The sequence below is a fragment of the Propithecus coquereli genome, unplaced genomic scaffold (genome assembly GCF_000956105.1).
Source record: "Propithecus coquereli isolate 6110/MARCELLA unplaced genomic scaffold, Pcoq_1.0 Scaffold890, whole genome shotgun sequence".
In the NCBI taxonomy this organism is placed as follows: Eukaryota; Metazoa; Chordata; class Mammalia; order Primates; family Indriidae; genus Propithecus; species Propithecus coquereli.
In genome coordinates this window covers 758,973-769,233 of record NW_012155174.1, presented here as the reverse complement: position 1 = coordinate 769,233, position 10,261 = coordinate 758,973, and positions in this window count along the sequence as shown.

Below are 10,261 nucleotides of genomic sequence, written 5' to 3'. Positions count from 1 at the left end.
CTGCTCCCACCCATCCCCTGACAACCCTTTAGGCCTTCATTCTGGGGCCCAGCATCCCTAGTCCTTCCATGGGCCAGGGCCTCAGGAGTGCTGACCAGGAAGACGTCTGCTACCCCATGTAGCAGAAGGGCCCCAAATCTCCTACTTTCCTGCACCTGGACAGACGCTGTGGGAGCAGGAGAGCAGCAGCACAGGGGCGAGAGCAGCTCCGTGCACGCGGGGCAGCACCGTGCCGCACCCAGCACCTCCATGGCTCTCACGCCGTGGCCCACCAGGCTTCCGGAACAAGCCAGGAACTCGCTCCAGGAGCCAGGTCACCATAGAGCCACGACCAGCCTGGCGTTCCTCAGCGGGGAAGAAGCAAGGAAGCTCTCCAGGCGCCTCGGGGCACCAGCGCATGTCAGGGAGCCAGCTGGCCAAATGCCGCCACTGCTCCTTCTGTATAGCTCACGAGCCAAGAATGCCTTTTTATACTTTTAAGAGACTCTAAAAAACAAAAAGCAAAACCAACAAAAACAGGGATATGCCACAGAGACCATTTGCAGCCCGCAAAGTCTCAAATATTTACTTTCCCGCTTTTTACTGAAAGAATCTGTGGCCCCCTGTAATCTAGAAGATAAACGAAACTGGAGTCCTGCCTCCTCCTGCGCACAGCTGGCTCAGCCTTGGGACTCGGGGCGGGGAAAGGGGAGGGGAGCGGAGGCAGCAGGCTGGGCCACCCCACCATGCCACCTGACAACGTCCCCACTGTACCATCTGGGCAGGTGGCCTCTGGCCCCTCCTGCTCTTTACCCACAGCACGTTGAACGAGGTCATCTTGGACCCCTGTGCACATCTCTGTGCACATGGCGGCATGTCACGTGACCTCTCCTAGCCCCCAGCGTATACGTCTTCCCCGAGCCACTTGGGAGTTCCTCAGGTAGTCTAACCAAGGAGCACAGATTGAGCACTTGCATCGTCATGTGTCCTTCTCAATCCATCTCCACAGCCCTAAGAGGCTCGAGGGGTCGCTTTCACTTGAGCCAAGGGAACCGAGGCACACAGAGGCGCAATGCCCTGTGCAAGGCGCCACCCGCGCGTTCCATGCGGCTCTTCTTGCTCCTACCAGGCTGTTACCTCCCAGATGAGATCATCCTATAGAAGTGAAGGTTCGGGGTCAAATGCATGGCTGTGTCACACTGCTGCAAGTGCTGACAAGACCATCGGCGGTGGGGAGGAAGGAGCGAAAATCTACGCCTGATGTGCTCAGCTCACATTCGACACACACACACCCAGCATCGAATGCGTTCAGCAAACAAGAAGGGCTGCGGAGGGGCTTAGGGTGCTAGTGCAGGTTCCCAGTGTTCACGATGGTGACGGCCACCCTGAGGGCTCATCACGTGCTGGTTCTCAGCACCTTCCGTTTATCATCACAACAGCCCTGTGTAATCAGTTCTAAATCATAGAGAAGAAATAAGGCAAATCCCTGGTGTCAGAAGCTCTCGGTCCAACAGAGAAGACAGACACAGAAAGAGAGCCGGCCCACCAGTCATGATGTCCCTAGCCATCTTCCACCAAGGCCAGAAATGCCAACCACTCCCCTCAGCAGACTCTCTGTCCTCCAGTCGTAGGATATGCTTTTGTCCAGTGAGACATACACTGAAGTCTTCTGAGAGGTTTAGGGGAAAATTTTTTGCTCTCCTGATAAAAGAGACAGATGCAAATTTCACACCTCCCCATATCTTTCTGCCTTGTATGAAGACTTCAGACCTGGAGCTGCAGCAGCCATACTGCAGCCATGAGGGAAAATACCAATAGAATCACAGACAGTGAACTGCTGGACCGAAACCCCTGCTCATCTCCCTCCAATTTATTATGTGACAATAACACAGCCACCAGATGTGAGTCTGAATCCTAACTGGTAAAAAAAACACGGTAGGGAATATTATAAGCCATGAGAGATAAGAAACTGCAAGTATTTAGAGAATACACAATCACTTGCAACTGAGGACAGAAAGGATTATGGAAGGCTTAGCAGACACTGTACGTCACTCACTCCACTAGAGATGATCCCTGCTGTCTTGCTGAGTGAACCCCAACTGCTCGCTGGACTCCCAAGTGCCCCATCCTGAGACGAGTCCCTGGCTGGGACAAGACCATCTGGGTGCCATCCACGCCCTCCCTCACTACTCGCCCTCGGCCAGACACCATCCCAGTCACTGATCATTAAGGGCAGGCTTGGCTACCTGGCCCAGTTCCCACCAATGAGATGTTGGGGAAATTTTGCTAGAAGGTTTACTAGGAAATGGTTCCCTCTGTAATAAAAAGGAACATCTCCCACCCTTTTTTTCACCTGCTTCCTGCCCTTCCTCCTGCCTTGAATGCAGTTGTGCCAAGACGTAATCTACAACAGCCATCTTACAATCAAGAAGCAAAGCCCCAAAGATCAGCAGAAATACCGACTGAGACTGTTAACATTGACATCAGTGAGCTGATGAAAGAACCCTGGAACCACCTCACTTGGGACTTCTTGTAAGTAAAGATAAATGTCTTCTTCCTGAAGCCACTGTTAGATGGGTGTTCTATTGCTTGCTCTTGGCTTGTGCACAAGCCTTCCTGGAGGACTTGGCATTTGAGCTGAGGCTTGAAGGATGGGTCACGTTCAGATATGCATGGGTTGAGAAGAGGCATATTTCAGAAAAGGAACTGTTTTGAGCCAAGGCATGGAGATGGAAAACACAAAATACGTGATGGAGAGAGTGAGTAGTTTGGTTTAACAATAGTGTTAATAGTTCACTGGCACCGAGGAAATGCAGCATGTGTTTGATGGTTTGCAGGAAAGAGAGATGGGAGGCTAGGGACTGGGCTGAGGGCTGGCAGCAGCTTTGGAGGTGGGACCTGCAAGGGGGGACAGGTAGGGGCCACAGATGGCTCTTTGCCGCAGACTCTAGCACCTCATGACGGTGAAGACCCAGCCCCTTCATAGGAGCAGAGTCTCCCTGGGGAGTCCTGCGGAGGAGGAACCCAGGTTCAGATCTATGTGGTGGCAGACCCTCCTTGTCACCCACTAGCCACCTGCTGCGCTGTGTTTCCCAGACTCCCTCAGACTGTATGGTCAGTCTGGTCCTGGGACACAGAGCAGCCTTGGGTTCCAGCCCTGTGGGAGTTCAAACAAGAAGCAGCTACTGTCAGTTAAGCCACTGAGATGTAGAAGTTGATCTTTTGTGGCATAGCCTAGCTTGGGCTTCTTAAACTATGGTAAAGGGCCAGTTCTTTTTAAAAATTTCTAATATGGCATGGGTCAGTACTTTTATAAAATAAAAATAAATTACTGGAAAAATGAAAAAAAGAAGCCATCAGGAATACAAACTGAAATTTTTAATTATTCTGTTCATCAGACATAGTCAGACTGGCCTAGAGTTCCAGATCCTCACTCTCCGCTCACCACGTTCCAAGTGGGGGCCACCCTTGCTCCTCGGGCCAGGCCCGTGTGTGTGGCGCCCACCCAGGGGCGAGTGGAGTGAGATTCCGCCGGGCGGAAACCTTTCCTAACTCGCCAATTAAATCGAGACTTCGTGCCTTCAAATTAGTTTGTTAATGCTGACTGCCAAAATTTTCAATTGTTGACAAAAAATAATTACGTTGATATGACAGCTAAATCTCCTCTGTAACTTTTAAATACAGAAAGCAGGAAGACAAACATCTGGCAATAAAGTCTGTGCGTGGAATGGGCGGTGGCCAAACCCCCCTTCCCCCCAAAAAAGCATTAGTCAGAGTCTAGAAAAATAGTGTTTTACTTTTACCAAGTAATATTTAGAGACAGAACTGAAGAGGGAATATAAGACATCTGTCAAAGCAGATTTTTCCAAACACGGTCCTTTAGAAATTCTCAGGGAAAAAAACATTTTAAATAAGAAATAAATTTCAATTCATTTGAAGATATTTTAGTTTGTAAAAACAGAGTTCCTTATTACAACTCATAGAGGGTCACTGAAGATTCAGAATCAACAAGCATCAGAGTTCAGTTGTGAGCTAGACATATTTTTTAACTTAAAAAAATAACACAGTTAATATATAGGCACATTGTGTCATAAAAAAAATCAAATGATATAGTTAAAGCTCAGTGCCCCTTGCACCTAACAGCCCATGCCAATCCCCTCCCCAGAGAAAAGCACCATGACTACTTCAGTGCTCCTCCTTCCAGTTTTTTCCTCATTTACAAATATGGTTTTTCTTTATTTTAACAGCTTCAAGGTGAAATTGACATACAGTATTTGAAGTGCACAATTTGATAAGTTTTGATATATGTATATACCCATGAAACCAATACCGCAATCAATATAGTAAATATCTCCATCACCCCTTTGTAATGCCTCCCTCCCGGTCCTCCCTCCACCCCTAGGCAACCCCAGATCTGCTTACTGTCACTACAGATTGCTTTGCATTTTCTAGAGTTTTCTATAAATGGAGTCATATAATATATACTTTTTTGTCTGGCTTCTTTCATTCCCTATAACTGGGTTGAGATTCATTTCTGCCGTTGTATGTATCAATGGCTTATTCCTTTTCATTGCTGAATAGTATTTCATGTGTGGCTATAAACACAATTTGCTTATCTATTCACCTGTTCATGGACATTTGTGGTGTTTCCAGTTGTGGGCTACTCCAAAGAAAGCTGCTGTGGGCAGGGTGCGGTGCCCACACCTCTAATTCCAGCACTTTGGCAGGAGGATCACTTGAGGACAAGAGTTCGAGATTACTATGATTGCACACTGCACTCCAGCCTGGGTGACAGAGCAAGACGCTCTCCAAAACAAAACAAAACAAAACACAAAGATGCTATGAACACTTATGTACAAGTCTTTATAGGGGACATATGTCTTTTTTTCTCTTCGGTAAATGCCTACAGGTGCAATGGCTGGGTCGTATCCAACTATTTCACAAAGCGATTGAGCCATTTTATGCCCCCATTGGCAGTGTGTGAGTGTTTCAGTTGCTATCGTCAGTCTTTTGCATGTTAGCCATTTTTAAAGTGTATAGTCATATTTCATTGTGGTTTCAATTTGCATCTCTCTAATGACATATTGCTTAGTATCTTTTCATGTGTTCATTTGTCAACTGTACATTTTTGGCAGTCTGTTCAAACCTTTTGCACTTTTTAAAGTTTGTGCTTTTTTTTCTTATTGTTGAAATTTGAGAGGTTTTATATAGTCTCAATGCACGTCCTTTATCAGATACATGCTTTGCAAAGATTCTCTCCTAGTCTGTGGCCTGTCTTTTCAATCTCTTAACAGCGTCTTTTGAGGAACAAAAGTTTTAAATTTTGATGTCCGATTTACTAACCAATTTATGGATCGTACTTTTGGTGTCGTATCTAACAAACCTCTGGTCAACACAAGGTTATGCATATTTTCTCTTATGTTTTCTTCTAGAAATTTTACAGTTTTAGATTTTACATTCAGGTGTATGATCCATTTTGAGTTGATTTTTAAAATATGATGCAAGATATGGATCCAAGTTCTTTTTTTTATATATATATAAATATCCAATTGTCCCAACACCATTTGTTGAAAGACTATCCTTTCTCTACCACATTGCCTTTGCACCTTTGTCAAAAACGAAGTGTCCATATATGTGTGGGTCTACTTCTAGACTTCGTATTGTGTTCCATTAATCTATTTGTCTATCTTTACACTGATAACACTCAGTTTTGATTACTGTAGCTTTATAATAGTTCTTGAAATCAGGTAGTGTTAGCCCTCCAACTTTGTTCTATTTCAAAGCTGTTTTGGCTGTTCTAGGTCCTTTGCCTTTTCACATGGACTTTAGAATCAGTTTGTCAATTTCTGTGAGAAAGCCTGCTTGATTTTGATTAGCATTGCAATGAATATAGATAAATTGCAAGGGGGATAGTGATTGAAATGTTAACAATCTTGAGTCCTCCGACTCACAGACAAGGTGCATCTCTCCATTAATTTAGGTCTGTTTAATTCCCCTCCCCAATATTTTGTAGTTTTCAGCGTACAGTGTAATGAGTTGAATCATGCCCCCAACCAAAGATATGTCTATGTCCTAGTCCCCGAAGCCTGAGAATGTGACCATTTTTGGAATAAAAGGTCTCTGCAGATGTAATTAAGGGTTTCAAGATGAGGAGATCATCTGGGATTATCCGGATGGACCCTAAATCCAAAGGCAGGTGTTCTTATAAGAGACACACAGAGGAGAAACAGGGAGGAAGGAGAGGAGACTACGTAAAGACGGAGGCAGGTTGGAGGGATGCAGCCATGTGCCAACAAACATCAGGGAACATCTGAAGCCAACAGAGGCAGAAAGAGGCAAAGAAAAGATTGTTCCTTTTGAAAGGACTGCAGCTCTATCAACACCTTGATGTCAGACTTCTGGGCTCCAGAACTGTGAGAGAATAAACTTCTGTTGTTTTAAGCCACTAAATTTACTATAATTTGTTGCGGCTGCCACAGGAAACTAACACAACAGGTCTTTCACATTTTCTGGCAGATTTATCTCTTAGTATCTTATCTTTTGATGCTATGGTAAGTAGCATTGTTTTTTCAATTTCAATTTTGGATTGTTTGCTGCCAGTACATAGAAATACAATTGGTTTTGTATATTGATATTGTATCCCTCTCCTTAGCTAAACTCACTCATTAGTTCCAGTAGCTTTGTTTTTGTAGATTCCATCAGATTTTCTACATACACAATCATGTCTGAGATTAAAAATGGCTTTACTTTCTACTTTCCATGCTTTTTCTTTTTCTTGCCTGATTGCACTAGCCAGAACCTCCAGTACACGGTTGAATAGGAACGGCAAGGATGTATGTATAGGATTTGTTCCTGATCTCGTAGGACAGAATTAAGTCTTTCATTATTGTGTACGATGGTATCTTTTTGTTGATGCCCTTTACCAGGTTGAGAAACTTTCCATTATTAGTTTGCTGGGAGTTTTTATCAAGAATGGTTGCTGGATTTTGTCTGATGCCTTTTCTGTGTCTCAAGATTATCGCATGATTTCTCTACTCATATGGTGATTTCCTCATTAGTGCTCAGCTGAACACTCCAGGGTGTCCCTTTGCAGATCTCTGGGGCTTTCTGCCTGTGCACCTTCTCCTCCCAGACTCTGTCCCATCAGCTGGAGCCGCCTCTGTCTCCCAGACTCTTATCTTAGCTCTATCTCCTTAAGACAGGGGATCCGCCAGGGGCTGGCTTTGTTCCTTGTCCCTTTGCCACAGTCTAGAAACTCTGAAGGTAGTAAACTGTGGCAGTTGTGCAGCTCATGTTTGTTTCTCATCTCTCAAGGATCACTGTCTTTCATTGTTTGAGGTGTTGTGTCTGACACACTGTTGTTGTTGTTGTGTTTGGTCATTTCAGAGAGGGCAAATTTGGTTCCTGTTACTTTATCCTGGCTAGAAGTCATATGTTGTTAAGGTTTAAAAAAATTACGCTATACATATTGCTTATTTTAGCTTTGTATTATGGAATATTTCAAATGTATGCAACATAGAGAAAATAGAATAGATCCCCATGTATCCATCGCCCAGCTTTAACAACGATTAATTTATGGCCAAGTGTTTCCATCTATAACAATGCTCACTTCTCTGCCTGTATCCTGATCTTAAGGGTACACTTTTCCTCTACTAAATAATTTTGAAACTAATTAGAGACATTGCATCATTTTATTTATAAATACCTCGGTTTGTATCTCTAAAATACATGACTCTTTTAAAAACATAAATGATCATTCCATAATATCATCAAATATCTAGCCGTTGTCATTTGCTGTTTTGAAATAGTTTATTCATACCAGGATCCTAACCAGGTCCACACATTATATTTGGTGGATAGGTCCTTTTTAACCTATAGATTCCTCCCTAATATTTTTCCTTGTTATTTATTTATTGAAGAATTCAGGTCATTTGTCTTATATGGTTTCCCAGAAAATGGATACTCTGGTTGCATACTATCCCCATGATGTCCTCAATATGATTCCCTGTCCACTGTTAAACTTATAGCTAGGTGTGATTCAGCTTCCAGTTTTTGGCAAATATTTCAGAGGCTTTGGTGTATAGTAACATCAGGAATTCATAATGTCTACTGTCCCCCTTTTGTAGTGTTCTAGTAGCCTCCTGTGCACACCCCTACCATAGTACAACCATACACCTTGCATTAGTCAGCTCAGGCTGATAACAAATCACCATAGACTGAGTGGCTTAACAACACAAATTCATTTTCTCACAGTTCTAGAGGCTGGAAGTCCCAGATCAAGGTCTGGCAGAGTTGGTTCCTGGTGGGGGCTCTCTTCTTGCCTTGTAGATGGCTGCCTTCTTGCTGTGTCTTCACATGATGAAGAAAGCTCTGGCGCTTCTTCCTCTTCTTATAAAGGCACCAGTCCTATTAGATTACCCACCCCCACCTTATGACCTCATTTAACATTTATCACTTCTTCACAGGCCCCCTCTTCAAATACAGTCACATGAAGTTTAGGGCTTCAACATAGGAATTGTGAGAGACCCAAACATTCAGTCTATAATATACCTTAAAATTGTCTGTCTTAAAAATAATCTTTTTAAAAGAATAGTTTTAGTTTAACAGAAAAGTTGCAAAGATAATGCAGAGATTTCCTGTATACTCCTGACCCAGTTTCACTATTGCTAATATTCTATATCACCGTGAAATCTTTATCACAATTAAGAAATGAACATTGGTACATTGCTATTAACTACGCTTGATGCTTTATTTGTATTTCATCAATTTTTCCTCAATGTCCTTTTTCTGTTCCAGGATCCAGACCAGAATGGCACATTATATCTAGTAATCGCGTCTCCTTAGCCTTCTCTGGTCTGTGACAGTTCCTCAGACTTCCCTTGTTCTGCATCACTTCGACAGTTTTGAGGAGCACTTTCCAGGTTTTTATTGAAGAATGTCCCTCAATTTGAGTTTGCTTGATATTTTTCTCATAGTTAGTGTGGGATTATAGGAATTTTGAGAGGGAGACTGCGGAGGTAAAGTGTCATTCTCATCATAGTGTATTATGGATACATGCTATCAGCATGACTTACACTGATGAGGTTAACCCTGATCGCCTAGCTGAGGTAGGCTTTGTGAGGTTTTTCCACTGTAAAGTTATTTTCCACCCCCCTACCCCTTCCATGCTCTTCTTTTTGGAAGTAAGTTACTAAGTGAATCCCACGTTTAAGGGGGGAAGAGAGAAGCATCTACACAGATTAATTTGGAATTCTTCTATATGGAAGATTTATCTCATCTCCCTCACTTTTTATCGTTCAATCATTTATTTACATCTATATGGATATTTATTTTATGCCTTTTATATGGGTCATGCACCATATAAAAACAAGTGGTGGGCTGGATTTGGCCTATAGGCCATAGTTTTATGATTCCTAGTCTAGAATTCTCCTCAGGAAGAACTCATATGAACAATATTCCCTGAGTTATTCTATTTTTATACAAGTCTGTGGTCTTTATATACAAAACTGGCATTGGGCCAGGTGTGGTGGCACACGCCTGCAATCCCAGCACTTTGGGAGGTTGAGGTGGGAGAATCGTTTGAGGCCAGGAGTTTGAGACCATCCTGGGCAAAACAGTGAGACACCATCTCCACAAAAAATTAAAAATTTAGCTGGACATAGTAGCATGTGCCTGTAGTCCCAGCTATTTTGGAGGCTGAGGCAGGAGGATCGCTTGAGCCCAGGAGTTCGAGGCTGCAGTGAGCTATGATCGTAACACTGCATCCAGCCTGGGTGACAGAGCAAGACCCTGTCTCTTACAAAAAAAAAGAAAAAAGTTTCCTTGGCTGGATAGAAAATGCTTTTTCCATTTCTGTAAAGAAAGGCTGTTGAAATTTTGATAGGAATTGCATTGAATCTGTAGATTACTTAGGGTAATACTGACATCTTAACAAGATAATCACTTGAGTATCTTAAATCATTGCCTTTGGGCATAGTATTGCTTTTGAAAAGTCTGATGTCAATCTAGTATTATTTCCCTTATAAACAACCCGGTTTTTTTGTCTGATTGTCCAAAGGGATTTTTCTTTTCTCTTTAAAATCCAGTAGTTTTACTAGAATATTTCTCATTGGCCAGCTAAGTTGATTTTCCCATGTAAATGGAGTGATTTTTCAGTATATAGTTTTAAGTCTTTTATTGAAAAATACATTTTTTGTGTGTTATAGTTTTTTAATAGTTTTTTTCCATTGCCTTTCCTTCCTTCCTTCCCTCCATCCTTCTTTCTTCTTTCTTTTCTTTCTTT